The sequence below is a fragment of the Primulina tabacum genome, chromosome 14 (assembly GCF_025594145.1).
Source record: "Primulina tabacum isolate GXHZ01 chromosome 14, ASM2559414v2, whole genome shotgun sequence".
NCBI lineage: Eukaryota > Viridiplantae > Streptophyta > Magnoliopsida > Lamiales > Gesneriaceae > Primulina > Primulina tabacum.
Genome location: NC_134563.1, coordinates 19,627,637 through 19,643,833, shown reverse-complemented (window position 1 = coordinate 19,643,833; position 16,197 = coordinate 19,627,637). Strand labels below are relative to the sequence as shown.

At 38.5% G+C, this 16,197-nt stretch overlaps 1 non-coding gene across 1 annotated transcript; it reads right to left on the bottom strand.

Annotated features, from left to right (window-relative positions):
* Window positions 1–7,804: 7,804 nt before the first annotated feature.
* On the bottom strand, window positions 7,805–7,910 carry LOC142525684 (small nucleolar RNA R71). The gene has a single exon (XR_012815135.1). It is a non-coding gene; the product is annotated as a small nucleolar RNA R71 (small nucleolar RNA).
* Window positions 7,911–16,197: the final 8,287 nt, after the last annotated feature.

The following is a 16,197-nucleotide window of genomic DNA, read 5'->3' as shown; positions in this document are numbered from 1 at the left end:
CTTGAGAGCATGCTATCTGATGAAGTGATGTCTGACATTAATGTGTTTGGTTCTGAAGTGAAGAACTGAATTGTATGTAATCGCAGTGGATATAATGTTATCACAGAAGATCGGCGACTCTTCAGCTACTACTCCATAATCTTTCAGTTGTTGCTGAATTCAGAGCAGTTGAGCACAACACCTGCTTCAGTTGTGGAAGTGGCGATGGATGTTTGCTTTTTGCTGAACCATGAGATAAGTCTGTCTCCTAGAAACTGACATGATCCACTTGTACTTTTGTGATCAAGCTTACATCCTGCATAGTCTGTATCTGAATAACCAAATAAATTGAAAGATGAGTCTTTAGCATATCATAAGCCCACATTCTGTGTGCCTTTTAAATATTTCAATATATGTTTGCCAGCTAGGAAATGTGATTGTTTAGGATTATCCTGAAATCTAGCACATAAACATATAACAAACATAATATCAAGACGGCTAGCAGTTAGGTATGATAAAGAACCTATTAAATCTCCGTATAATGCCATTTCAATTGATATCCCCTCTTTATCTTTGTCTAGTTTAACTGATGAGCTCATGGGAGTGTATGTAGCTGAAAATGTTTCAATGCCAAACTTCTTCAACAATTACTTCATGTTTTGGTCTGACTGATAAAATTACCAGTCTCCAGTTGGTTCACTTGCAAGCCTAAGAAGAATGTCAATTCACCTCTCATGCTCATCTCGAATTTTTACTGCATTAACTTTGCAAATTTATCACATAATTTGGGGTTAGTTGACCCAAATATGATATCATCAACATAAATTTGAACAATTAATCAAAGATATTTCTTGGTAAATTTGAACAGTGTTTTATCAGCAGTTCCCACTGTAAAATCATGATCAATCAAGAATTTTGATAGGGTCTCATACAAAGCTCGAGAAGCTTGTTTGAGACCATATAAGGCTTTATTAATAAGATAAACATGATTAGGGAGTAAGTGATTAAAAAAACATGAAGGCTGTTCTACATACACCTCTTCTTGTAATTGACCGTTCAGAAATTTGCTTTTAACATCCATCTAGTACACTTTCAAGTTTTATTAGGATGCATATTCTAGGAATATCGTGATTGCTTCCAGTCTAGCAACTGGAGCGTAGGTCTCGTCATAATCTATTCCTTCCTCTTATCTGTATTGTTGTGCGACCTATCTCACTTTATTGCGCACAACTGAACCATATTTGTTCAGTTTGTTCCGGTATACCCGCTTGGTACCTATAATAGATTTTGAAGAGGGTCTTGGAACTAATGGCTAGATATTTTTGTGCGTAAACTGATTAAGCTCTTCCTGCAGAGCAATGATCCAACTGGGATCTGTTAGAGCTTCTTCAGTTTTCTTTGGTTCCAGTTGCGATATAAAAGAAGATTGAATAAATAAATTCAACATATTATTTCTGGTTTTCACCGGATTAGACGGGTTACCTAATACCAAATCCTTAGGATGGTTCCTGCTCCATATGTAATTAAGATCTACTGGACACTTTTGCAAGTCTAGTTCAGTTTGTAACTGACCAACTCCTTCTGCTTTAGTTGGAACAACATCAGTTTGAGGTTGAATATTTTCTAGCTGATCATCAAAATGATTATAAGGAACTGTATTTTGTCCAACTGGTGGTTCCATCACTTCTGGTTCTGGTGTTTGAAGGGAATTTTTGACAATTTTATTTTCATCTTCATTGTCATCCTCCAAATTTATATCTGTTAAGCGATTAATCAACTCAACTGGATTAGTTGGCTTATCAATTAACACATTCTCATCAAATATAACATGTATGGATTCTTCAACATTGAGAGTGCTTTTATTAAAACTCTTTATGCTTTGCTAACAGATGTATATCCCAAGAATAATCCTTCATCCGATTTAACATCGAAGAAAATTATGTTATTTTTACCATTGTTATCAATGAAGCACTTGCACCCAAAAATTTTAAAATAAGTAACCACATTTTTATTTCCATGCCAGCTCTCATATGGCGTTTTCAAATGATTTTTGTTAATAATTGATCTGTTTTGAGCATAACTCGTGGTGTTAACTACCTCTGCCCAAAATCTTTGACAACTACCAGAATCAGTTAGAATTGTTCTTGCTGCCTCCTTAAGAGTTCGATTTCTCCGTTCAGCTACACCATTCTGTTGTGGTGTTCTTACAGCAAAGAACCCATGCTTGATTCCTAAATTTTCAAGATATTGGGAAGTCTGATTGACAAATTTAGTTACTCAGTCGGATCTTATTGTGTCAATCCCGACTGATTTTTCATTTAAAAGTCTTTGAAAGAGTTTGATCAGTTGTGAAGCAGTTTCATCCTTTGATTTTACAAAAAATGAGGCAAATAAATATTGATAAAGCATCAACAATCACAAGAGTTTATTTCATTCTCCCTAAGCTCATGACTGATATTGGACCAAATAAGTTTATATGCATCAGTTCTAAGATCGGGTTGAAAGTCTACTTCCTTTATTTTTAAAACAGGATCTAACTTGCTTCCCGAACTAACAATCTGAAAAAATTTTATCTTTAGAAAAATTACATTTGGTCAGACCAGTTATGTAACGACCATGGGCTATCCCGATCTTGGGCTCCCTCGGGGGCCTTTTCCCGTCTTGGGTTCCCAGTGGGGCCTTTTTCCTCACGGGCTTTCAACTAAAATACGAGCTTTTTGGCAACCCGGCTAATAAATTCACAAATTTATTTTAAAAAAAAATTGATAATATTTTATTAAATTCTAATTTAGGCTAATGGGCATAATTTAGGGGATTATTAGGCCTAAGCCTAATTAGCAAATTAATTAGCTATTTAAAGTTTTTATTCACCAAAACCCTCACTTTGGCAATTAAATCTCTCGGCAACCCACTTATTGAATTTTGAAACTCTCCCCATCACATTCAACACCACAAGCCCTACACCATTCAACTCACGTCACTTTCTAAATTATTGAGCACCAAACCTCACTTAGCATCAAGAAAATACACGGCCACACACTTCTAAATTTCAGAAACTCTCCCCACACCCCCTTTTCACGATACAACTTGCACACCACAAAGGAGAAAAAAAATTCGAGGGGTTGAAGGAGAAGATAGCCTACGTTTCGTCCCATTCTTCGACGTCAACGGTTTTTCGTGCGTATATAACACAAAGACATGCCATACATCTCTTTTTCTCGTCTATCACATCGTATTAGTGTTTTAAATTATGTTTGCATGAAAAGTTTGAAGTTCATATGAAATTTTCGTATTATTGCATAACCATGTGTAAAATTCATGATTTAAATTTTCAAAAACATGTTTTTATGCGCTTCAAAGGGCTGCCATGATTAGGACATGATCAAGCCAAGTTTTTACATGAGTTAGAGTCTTGGAATCACACCCTAAACACTACAGAATTGAAGGGAACCTGCCGGTGCAAAAATCTGTTGCATGATCGCAAGGTCAAGGTTTCACGAGGGAGGGGTCGGTCAGGGTCTTGGCTTGGGCAGGGCTCGGCCAGGGTCTGTCATGGGTCAGGGAGAGAGTCCTAGCCAAGCTAGGACTCACGATAAGGGCTGGGGAAGGAGTCTTAGCCATGCTAGGACTCCCACCCGAGAAACACGCAGCATGAGCGTGGGAGAGTGCAGGTGTCCAGGAGTTGAGGGGCTCGGTTTGGGGGTTAAGCGCTGGGTTAGAAGGAGTCCCTAGGGTCCTAAGCAAGTGCAAATGGGTTTGGTTCAAGGGTCGGGGCGTTGGCTAGAGCCACATGCACCAAAACTTAGAGTCCTAGCAAAGTTAATCTCTCGGCCAGCTTATGGGTGAGGGAGGGGTTCACGTATTTGGGTTTTGGGTTGGTTTCTTAGTGAACTTAGGGTACAGTAGGGTACTCTAGGATGTTGGTAAAGTTTTGGATCAACATGGTTCGGGGGTAACTCGCGAAAATCGAAAGTTGGCTCAGGGTCGAAGTTTAGGTGTCAATTAGAGTTTTTAAATAAAGAAAAATTGGAAAACGGCTCACGGGGGTCGAGTCATGGTCCATAAGGGCTAAAATAATATAAAAAGACTAAATTTAGAATTTAGGAATTTTATATTAAAGTTTGGGATTTTTCAGGATTAAAACACCGTCAAAACAATTAATTAAAGATAAATGAAAAAGTCTAATATTTAAGCTAAATAAAATTATGGAAAAATTCATGTAAGCTTAAATAATTATTTGGGACATGTTAGAGTCTTGAAATCAAGAAAAAAGTCGAAAACGGAAAATGTCGAGTCCAAGGGTAAAACGGTCTCTTTTTACACCGGGAAATTAGTAAACGTCATGGCAGTGCCCTAAATGCTATTTTTAATATTATGGTTATTTTTAAATGTTTATGAAATGTTCATGTTTAAATTAGGATTTTTAAATATCTAAGGGATTTTTATGATTTAAAGAAGACATTTAAAAAACATGTTGCATGCTTGGTTTCAAAAACAAAATGTTATGTTATGCATGATTTTTATAAAGCGATGAGAATGTAAATGCTGAAGGAAGTGAAGTGATTGTGACTAATTCGTTAATGTTGGCGACGTCGTGAGGGTTATGGTCCCAGTGGGAGCCCGACGATCGTGTTTCCATCATTACGAATATGTGGTAACGGTTATGTGGTAACAGTTTTGTGGTAACGGTAAGAATGAGAATATCGTGAGGGGAAAAGGCCCCAAAGGGAGTCCATTTATGGGAAAAGGCCCAGAGGGAGCCCCGACGATCGTATTTCTATTAGAAAAATGATAGGCCAAGGCCCAGTTGACCGGTGAGAGTGTTGCTGGTGTCCCCCGCCGCCCAGTACTGTGGTTACATGTAGATGGATCCATCGATTTATGATCATGATCAGGAAAGTCACAATTAACGATCTGAATTCAACAAAGGAAAAAGAAAAGGAAAAGGAAAAATGTTTATGATCTTGAAAAATGTTTTATGTCATGTCATGTTGAGGAAAAATAAAAAAGGTTAAGGTTTATGAAATGCATGTCATGGAAATGTTTATGCTTAAGTTTATGCATCTTCATGAAAACGATATTTTAAGTACAAGTATTTTTCACTGTTATATGTTGACTGTATTACGTATTATTTGTTATTAAGATTATGGTGTGTTGAGTCTTTAGACTCACTAGGTGTGATGGATGCAGGTGAGGTTGAGGGAGGTCTTGACGGATGATTTGACTGGACTAATGGCGCACACAACCCGAGGACCAGCGCTTCTATTTTTCCGCATTTACGTTTATGATTCATGATTTAAGCTAATGATTTTTAGACTATTTATTTATGCTTTTGAGAGATTTTTGAGAGGTTTAGTATGAGCTATTCTTTTCAAACTATTGCTTTTTAGGTTTGGTACAACAGTTGACGATTTCATTTTATGGCTATTGCACTTGATTTTTAAAATGCTAGATGGTTGGTATTTTATTTTAAAAGGGGAAAATATTTTAATATTTTCATGTGGAAAATGTATATGGCCGAAAATTGAGTGTAAATAAAAAAATTTCTAGTACTTTAAAGCAATAAAAAGGGCAAGACGTTTCAAGTTACCAGCTCATGCTTGCTCAGTTTTGCAAAGGCTTTGAAGTTTTGATGGTTTATTCTCTTGTGCAATAGCCAATTCTAAGATTGATTAGAAGCTACTAAACAAACTTGCTTATCGGGTGGATTGCTCCAACTAACTTTGTAGGTGTTTCCACATCGGTTTCCTATCATGATTAAATCACCAGTTGTATTTCTAACTGAACATGCATGCTTTCTGAATTCAACTGAATAATTATTATCGCATAGTTGACTAATGCTGATTAAATTGTATTTTAAGTTGTCACCAAGTAATACATAATTGATGATAATGTTACCATTGATAAGCTTACCCTTACTGATATAGGTGGATTTTACGTGTTTTTCATATTAGGTGAAAATGCAGGCAATTCGTGAATTAACTGAAAAAAGTGGTCGATTTGCGAGAGACCTTTGCCCGGGCAACACTTATGTCCGCCCGGGGGTAAAATTATGTCAGCCCCGGCGCGTCGATTGAAAAAATAGAAGATTTGCGCAAGCCATCTGCCCGGGAGGAAACTTATGTCCGCTCGGGCGCAGTTGATTTTTTGGAAAGATTCTCGGTCGATTTCTTCTCTTATTTCTGAATGGGGAAGATGTAGAAATGGACTTTGGACGAATTGGAGGGCATTCAGACATTATCCAGCAGCCACCACAAGCCTTTGAGAGGATTTTTGCGCTTGGAGTTGAAGATTAGAAGATTTCCGGTCACCGTTTTTCGCATTTTCCTCCACGACTAGTATTTCTTATTCAGAATTTTGTCGTTTAAACATTGTGTTGTTTATTTTTACTATGAATTTGAGTAGCTAACTTACATATTTGTTGGGATTGAAAGGGATCCTACCCCGAACTTTGATTTAATTAATTAACGTGTTGATTGTTGATTTATTCTTGAATATGCTTTTGTTTTATCGTGTTGTTAAAGCGTAGCTAACTTTAACAACGATCTTATATTGCCAGTGAGTTCGAGAGAATAGCCCGTGATAAGAACGAGTAGTATAGTCTGTGGATTTACAATTTACATAAACGTATGAAATTGGATACGTGCCGATAGTCATAGTCCGGTAGGGCGAAAACTTTGGTATTTCATTGATCAATATGGGATTCACTCTTGATAAATAATTAAAGAAATTTATTTTCTTCATTGAGTAGAGTTAGTTTGGCATAGCCTGAGAGGGCATATTCAATTGAATAGGAAATCCTATCGGAAGCGTAGGTCACTATCGAATGAATTAAGTAAATAACAAGGGGTAGGTGAATCGATATTCCCAACAAATTTATTTCTCATTGAATTTTAATTAACCATTCTAAATATTATATCTCATTATTTAATTCTTGAACCTTTTTTATTTGTATTTTTATTTAAACATAGTAGTAATAAACAATCATTCAAAATTCGTTGCTAAAGATTTAATAACTGAAAATAATAATTGCCAAATACAGTCTCCAGTGGAACGAACTCGTACTCTAGTACATTATATTATAACTTGACATCGTGCACTTGCGATCATTTCGAGCTTGAATATTATTAATTTTGACCAAGAGTTTTACATTGCAAGTTTTGCTCGATCAAGTTTTTGGCGCCGTTGCCGGGGACTGTTAATTCTCAATTTTATTTTTAGTTATTTTCTTTAGCATTTTTTATTTTTCTTGAGCTAACACTACGTATTTTATTCTAGATATCTTTTCCAGTGCATGCCAAAGTCACTTCACGTGAAGCTTGAGTAGTTTGACCATGAAATTGAAAGAACTTGCCGCAGAAGAAGACAACAACATAGACTTAAGGAACTGATGCAGAGGCATGAGCACGAGCATGAGATGGAACACAATGAAGATAGACATTAAGAGGTGCCACGCCGCATACCGATGCTAGAGTATGCCCAGTCTCCGTTGGATGGTGCACGCCCCAGTATTGTTAGGCCTATTGTGCGGGAAAACCACTTCGAAATCAAGCCAGTTATAATTCAGATGATTTAGAATATGGTCCAGTTTGGAGGATCTGCTTTGGATGACCCAAACGTGCACATCGCAGATTTCTTGAAATTTGCGATACTTTTAAATTTAATGGAGTTTCTGATGATTTTGTTAGGTTGCGTTTATTTCCTTTCTCCTTACGTGATAAAGCTAAAGCATGGTTAAATTGTTTGCCTGTAGGTTCGATCACCACATGGGAGGACATGGCAAAATAATTTCTCATTTAATACTTTCTTCCATCTAAGACCATGAAGCTGCGGGCAGATATCACTACATTTTCTCAATTCGAGCAAGAGTCTTTATATTAGGCATGGGAGCGTTTCAAGGATTTATTGCGAAGATGCCCTCATCATGAACTGCCACTTGGGTTAGTCGTTCAAACATTTTATTATGGCTTTCTTACTCCTAATCGTACTATGATAGATGCTGCTGCTTGTGGAAATCTATTGAGAAAAACTGCCGAAGAAGGATATGAGTTGTTGGAGGAGATGGCTGCTAGAAGCTATCATCCTCAATCTGAAACGAACAACTAGCGGATATGTATAGGAGTTCACCAGGTAACTGACCTTTCTACTATTACTGCGCAACTTGATGTCTTGAACAGGAAATTGGACGGCTTGAATATGGGAGGCACAACTATGCGTCTTCAAGAGATATTTTGGGATAAGTGTGGAGGTGAACAATTTGTGAAGGACTGTGAAGATGGCAATCCCTTCTATGTGTAAGAAGCGGCACCAGTGAATCAAGTGGTAGTCCAAAACCGTCCAAGGAATGATCCGTATTCAAACACATATAATCCTTGATGGAGGCAACATCCAAACTTCTCATGGGGAGGTCAAAGCAGTCAGAATAGGCCACAGGGAGGACAGCCGTATGGAAAACAACCGATGTACAGATCTGACCCTATTAGAGAAGAAAAGTCCAACTTGGAGCAGATGATGTCTAAGCTCATCTCATCCATCGAAACTAGATTCCAAAACCAAGATGCATCAATAAAGGGCTAGATAATTAGATTAGACAGTTAGCTAAGATGATAACAAGTAGAGAGCCAGGCACCTTGTCAAGTAACACAGAGACCAATCCAAAAGAGCAAGTGAAGGCCATCGAGTTGAAGAGTGGGAAAATTTTAGAGTCTAGAGAAAATGAAAAATGAAGTACAGGATGAACAGACTGAGACATCAAAAGGTAAGTCTTCTAACTATACACCATCACCCACTGCATAATCAAAAATTGTTATACCTCCTCCTTTCCCTGAAGCATTGAAAAAAGCAAAACTTGATGCGAAATTCGGTAAGTTTCTTGAGGTATTTAAAAAATTGCATATCAATATTCCTTTTGCCGATACTTTGATGCAAATGCCTAATTACGCAAAATTTTTGAAGGACATCTTAGCAAAAAAGTGAAAATTGGAGGATCACATAATGGTAAATCTAACTGAAAATTGCTCTGCTTTGGTGCAAAACAAGATCCCACCGAAACTTAAGGATCCATGGAGTTTTTCTATTCCTTGCATGATTGGTGATGTTATTTTTCATAAAGTCCTATGTGATCTTTGTGCAAGTATTAACCTCATGCCTTTGTCTGTGTTTAGAAAACTTAGATTGGGAGAACCTAAGCGAACGAGAATGTTGTTACAGCTAGCAGACAGATCTGTCAAGTATCCACGAGGGTTTATTGAGGAAGTGTTAGTGAAAGTGGACAAAATTATTTTTCCGGCATATTTTGTGGTTCTTGATATGGAGGAGGACATAGAGATGCCGTTGATATTGGGGAAGCCATTCCTTTCAACTGTCAAGGCTCTAATTGATGTGCAGGAAGAGGAAATTACTTTTGATGTCTTTAATGCACTCAAGCACACACTGCATTCTGATAGTTGTTTTAGAATTGATGCTTTTGATTCGCTTGTGTGTAACTATGTGCAGGATGCTATTAAGGACCCTTTGGGAGTTACTCTCACTACTGAATTGAGAGAAGATGAATTGGATGAGGAGAAAGCTGAAATAGTGGCATACCTTAATGCCAATCATCCCTGGAAGAGGCCAATAAAGATGCGATTAGAGGACTTGGGGGATTGGAGAGACTTAACCCCTCAGAAGTCAAGTATAGCGGAGCCACCAACTCTTGAGCTCAAGCTATTGCCTCCACATCTGAAATACGTCTATCTAGGTGAGAATAATAAACTTCCTGTGATTATTTCTTCTGATTTGACAGATGTGATGGAAGGCAAACTGCTGAAAGTTTTGAAAGCGCACAAGATTGCATTTACGTGGAAGGTGATGGATATCAAAGGGATCAATCCAAAGGTCTGCATGCACAAGATATTGATGAAAGACAAATACTCACCTTTGGTGCAACCTCAAAGAAGATTGAATCCAAAGATAAAAGAGGTAGTAAAAGCAGAAACTATCAAACTCCTTGATACATGTATTATCTATCCTATATCTGATAGTGCATGAGTAAGTCCTATTCAATGTGTACCGAAAAAGGTGGGATTACTGTTATCACAACTGAACAAAATGAATTAATACCCACTAGGACAGTCACGGGATGGCGCGTGTGCATCGACTATAGAAAATTGAATGATGCCACCCGTAAAGACCATTTTCCACTTCCTTTCATTGATCAAATGCTTGAGAGGTTAGCGGGTCATGAGTTTTATTGTTTTTTGGATGGGTATTAAGGGTATAACAAAATAATGATTGCGCCTGAGGACCAAGAGAAAACTACTTTTACTTGTCCTTATGTCACCTTTTTCCTATAGACGGATGCTTTTTGGTTTGTGTAATGCCCCTGCCACGTTACCGCGATATTTCATGACATGATAGAAACTTTCCTTGAAATAATTATGGATGACTTCTCGATATTTGGCTCTTCTTTTGATGACTGTTTGTAGAATTTGAAGGTGGTGTTGATCAGATGTGAGGAGACGAATTTGGTGCTGATTGGGAAAAATGCCATTTTATGGTACAAGAGGAATAGTATTGGGGCACAAAATATCAGAGCATGGAATCAAGGTGGATAAGGCAAAAGTAGAAGTTATCAAGAACTTACCACCTCCGACGGCCATAAAGGGAGTTAGAAGTTTTCTAGGCCAAGCAGGTTTTTATCGGCGTTTTATTAAAGATTTTTCTAAAATTGCAAAGTCTCTATCTTATTTACTTATGAAAGATGTTCCGTTTCATTTCAATTCCAACGGTTTGTAGGCGTACGAGGATTTAAAGGAGCGCTTGGTGACGGCTCTTGTTTTGGTGGCACCGGATTGGAATCTACCTTTCGAGTTCATCTGCGATGCCAGTGATACTGCGGTTTGGGCGACGTTTGGCCAGCGTCTAAACAAGGTATTTCATACAATTTACTACGAAAGTAAGACCTTAGATGAGGCTCAAGTGAATTATGCAATAACTGAAAAGGAATTACTTGCAGTAGTATTCGCGCTTGACAAATTTCATTCATATTTGTTTTGTCCAAAGTTATTGTTTACACAGACCACTCTGCAATAAAATATTTACTTGCTAAGAAAGATTCAAAGCCACGCCTACTTAGGTGGATTTTATTGTTACAAGAATTTGATTTAGAAATAAATGATAAAAAGGGTGTTGAGAATGTGGTAGCGGATCACTTGTCTAGATTGGAGCTTATGAGTAATGACTGTGTAGATCATGCCATTAATGATTAGTTTCCTGATGAGCAGCTATTTGAGGTGAAATACTGTCCTTGTTATGCAAACTTTTCTAAATTTCTTGTCACATGCACACCACCACCCAATCTATCGTTTCATCAAAAGAAATTCTTTTATGACATGAAGCATTATTTTTGGGAGGAACCATTTCTGTTTAAGGTTTGTGCAGACTCCATGATAAGAAGGTGTGTTGCAGAGGAAGAGATGGGATCGATTTTGGACCCACACGAACGACATCCAAGGTACTCGAATGTGGCTTTTATTGGCCAACCCTATTTAAAGATACTCATTCCTATGTGCTTGCCTGTAATAAATGCCAGCGGACAGGTGAACGACATCTACTTCAATTGGATCAGTTGGAAGAATTCCGAAATCTGGCATATGATCTCGCATTATCATACAAGGAGAAGACAGAGAGGGCTCATGACAGGCGAATCATCGAAAGGAAATTCAAGGAAGGTTAAAATGTCCTGCTCTACAACTTCCGGTTGCGACTGTTTCCCGGAAAATTGATGTCGCGATGGTCTGGTCCATTCATGATTTCTAAAGTATACCCATCGGGAGCCGTAGAACTGCAAGATGGAAAGGATCGGACATTTACAGTCAATGCCCAGGGACTGAAGCACTACATGGGTGGCACAATTGCGCCACAACTTGGAATCACTCGGTTCCAGGACAATCTGAACTGAAACTAACCGATAGTCAAGCCCTCGACTATAAATTGAGAACTACCTTTCTTCCCTACTTAATTCGATTTTACTATTTTAGTTTATTTATTTATTTTACTTATTTTTTTAAAAAAGAAGCGCACGAGGTCCCCCCGGGCCAACCCTTTGGTCCGCCCGGGCGAATTGGGAGAAAATGTTTTGATTTTAAATCCGTGAAGTTTCTGCCCGGGCGCGCCCCTTAACAAAAAGTTAATAAAAAACCGTGAAGCTTCCGCCCGGGCACACATTTATGTCCGCCCAGGCGCGCCTTTTATTTTGAAAAAATTTTGAAAACCGCACGCCATCCACCCAGGCGGAAACTTATATCCACTCGGGCGGGTCGCGGAAAATTTAAAACACAGCCTCCTCCTCCTCTTCCCCCATTCGGACCCTATCCTTTTCCCTTTGAAATTCCGCCGCCTCCTCCTCCTCTTCCCCCATTCGAACCCTATCCTTTTCCCTTTGAAATTCCGCCGCCTCCTCCCTCAATCTCACTCAAGTAACCCGTTTTGTGCCATTTTCAGGTCAAATTTCTTGTCACCTTCGTCACCTAGCACCAAGTTGTGAGTTTTCCGACACCACTTTGTTTTTCCTGCCACCAATTCGTTTCTCTGGCCGCCACTGAATTTCTCCGGCCGCCACTGAGTTCCGGTGACGTCATCTCCCTCCACTCTCTTCCAGCTTTAGCCTTGCTCGAGTTTCTCCGAGCAAAAGCTTCTCCAACGTTTTTTTTCCCGGATTTCAGCGAGTCATTATTCTGACAACACAACTCCTACTCCGGGCTTCTTTTTCTTCACAAATAATCCAAGATGCCGCCAAAGAAAGCTTCGGTAAGTCATGATGCTTCTTCGTCATCCTCTCGTAATTCCCATTCGTTTGTGAATAATGCCGTTAAAGAACGCTATGACAATACAAAAATACATCGAGCTCCGATTCCTGAGCATGGTTTTCAGCTTGTGCAACAATTTTTATTCTAAATCAAATTAAAAACAGAGGATGGGAAGAATTTTGTGCCCAACCGCAAGCCGCGGTGGCACTGGTCGTGCGAGAATTTTATGACAATGCGGCTGAGCGGAACGATAATAAAGCATTTGTGGAGGAAAGTTGGTGGAGTATAGTTCTGTAGAGATTAATAGGGTGCTTGAGACACCAGTTGTGTATGATTCTGTGTATATGGCATGGACAGCGAACCCCGACTTAATTTTGATGATGCGTAGAATCTGCTATCTGGGGTCTCCGTGGAAGACACCTGGATCGTACACTAGTTTCGCCGAGAAATATTTGTTAGTCCCCGCTGCGATGTGGTATGCATTTTTGGCCACACGATTGATGCCAGTCGGTCACATTAGAGACGTACAGAAGGAGAGGAGGGTGTTGCTTTATGCACCGATGACCCAGATACCAATCAATGTGGGCAAGTTTATTTATTCACAGATCCAACTGAGCATTCAAAATCCGAATGTGGCATTATTCTTTCCCCACATTATCACCTAGCTGTGTGCGGGCGCCGGGATAGTTTTTCAGGATGATAATGAGTGGTTGCCACCGACCAAGGCCCTGGATGACGCCAGCTGGCTACAGAAGACTGCGGTACATCGGAAGGCTTTTCCTCAGTTTGGCCCTCTATGGGACATCTTGACTTTTGATCCACTGCCACAGCAGCCCCCATCACTGGCCCCGCAACCTCGACGTCGCCTTCTTCAAGATCGGATGGAGGAATTTGCCGCATTTGCTGACCATCAGTTATAGTGGCAGGCTATGAGCCAGACATATCAGACAGCTACTGATGCCATGCTGCTTTTATCCCTGAGTCACAGTGGTATTGATCTGGCTCTTATGCCTCCACCTATGCCAGCTTTCCCGTCGCCGTTTCAGTTTCATTACACCGATGCACCAGAGCCTGAAGCTGGCGTCATTCCCCCGGAGGCCCATGTGGAAGAGGATGATTGATAGGGGAGTCACTTCTTTCCCTTATTTTATTTATTGGATTTCGTTTAGTTCATTTTGATTATTTCTGTTTCTCTTGCATGATTAGGTTATATTGCTTCCATTTTGCTGTGAACTGTCTGTCTCATTTTCTATCGTCCGTTGCATTGGGGAAATTGCTGGTGAAACGTCTGCTTATTCGTTTTCTTAAAAAGTACTAGAATTTTTTTTTAAAAACCTCACTTAGCATCGGCCGAACCATAAAATATTTTTGACATCATTTTAAAATAAATCAACCAACTAATATTTGAAAAGTATAGCCCATACTATAACATCTCAAAACCACTCATAAATAAAACATCGTAAAAATATCTTTAACATAACTCCAAATCATAAATCATAACTAGTGCGGAAAACTAGCGTCGGTCCTCGGGTTATGTGCACCTCCAGTCCAGTCAGATCAACCATTAAGACCTCTCCAAAAAAATTAACATCAAAATCACCTGCATCAATCACACCTAGTGAGTCTAAAGACTCAACACGTCATATTCTTGATAACGAGTAATACGTAATACAGTTAACATATAACAGTGAAAAATAATTGTACTTAAAATATCGTTTTAATGAAGATGCATAAACATAAATATTTTCGTAAACATTTTCATGATGCATAAAACCTTTAAATAAAAACATTTTCATAATCTTATGCATAAACATTTTCATATAAACATAAACATATTCATATTCGTATCCATATTCATATCAACATATTCATATCATCATATTCATATTCATGTTCATATTCGTGTTTATTGAATTCAGATCGTGATTGTGACTCGTATTCTTAAACGTATTGGGCGATGGATCCATCTAAAGAAACCACAGTACTGGGCGGCGGGGACACCAGCAACACTCTCACCGGTCAACTGGGCCTTGGCCTACGTATTAACATATCATGTCATTGGAAATACGATCGTTGGGGCTCCCTCTGGGCTTTTTCCCATAAATGGGCTCCCTCTTGGGCCTTCTCCCCTCACGACATCTCCAATCATATCATCGTATTCGTATTCGTATCAACGGAAACACGATCGTCGGGCTCCCACTGGGACCATAACCCTCACGTTATTTCCAACATGTAGTAGTCACAATCCCTTCACGTCCTTCAACATGTTATCATCACTTAATAAAAACATGCATATAATATCATTTTTATTTTGAAACCAAGCATGCAACATGTCTTTTAAATGCCCATATTTAAATCATAAAAATCATAACTTAACATATTAAAAATCATAAACATCGATGAACATTTTAATATAAATATTTTAACATCATAAACGTTTAAAATAAACATTTAAATCATAAATATTTAAAATAAACGTTTTAGCATATTAAATCATAAAACATCAAACATATTATCTTAAAAATCCATAAACATTTAAAATTGACATATGAAAATATAAACATCCATAATCATTGAAAATAATCATATTAGCATATAAATCAGCATTCAGGACACTGCCATGACGTTTACTAATTTTTAGGTGTAAAAAGACCGTTTTACCCCTGGACGTAAAATTTCACGTTTTTGACATTTTCTTAATTTAATTGACTCAAACATGTCCCAAATAATTATTTAAGCTTAGATGAAATTTCTCATATTTTTATTTAGCTTAAATCGAGTACTTTTAAATGAATCTTTAAATGTGACGTATTAATACTTTTTAATCACGAATTAAACCAAACCTAAATATAAAATTCCCAAATTTAGAACTTAGACTTAGAATAATTATTTAAGCTTAAATATAATTTTTCATTATTTTATAAAGCTTAAAACTATGCGTTTCAATTAACTCGTTACTTAGCGTTCCGTGCGGCGATTAAATCCCGATTAAATCCAAAACTAGTTATTTTTATCCCAAATTTTTAACATAACCTTTTTATGCTTTATTCTACCCTTCCAAGTCATGAGCCACCCCCGTGGACCCATGGATCTATTTTTAGCCTTATAATTTTCGTTTTCGACACCCTACCAAACGCACCGAGCCATTTACTAATTTACTCAAGCCGCGCCCGAGCCACCTTGAGCCAACACCTAGCCAACCCACCTAGGGACCCTACTGACCAAGCCCAGCCCAAAAACAAGACCCTAACCCACTCAAAAGCCTACTGAAACTTGACCCAATTCTGCACTCTCATAGTACCCACACTAGAAGACCCCTAGTCATTCTAGGTCACCTCCAGCTGAGCCACCCACGAGCCCAGCCGACCCTGACCACCCTTGGACAACGCCCAGACCCTGACCAACCAGCCCAAGCCCCTGGACGCAAGCA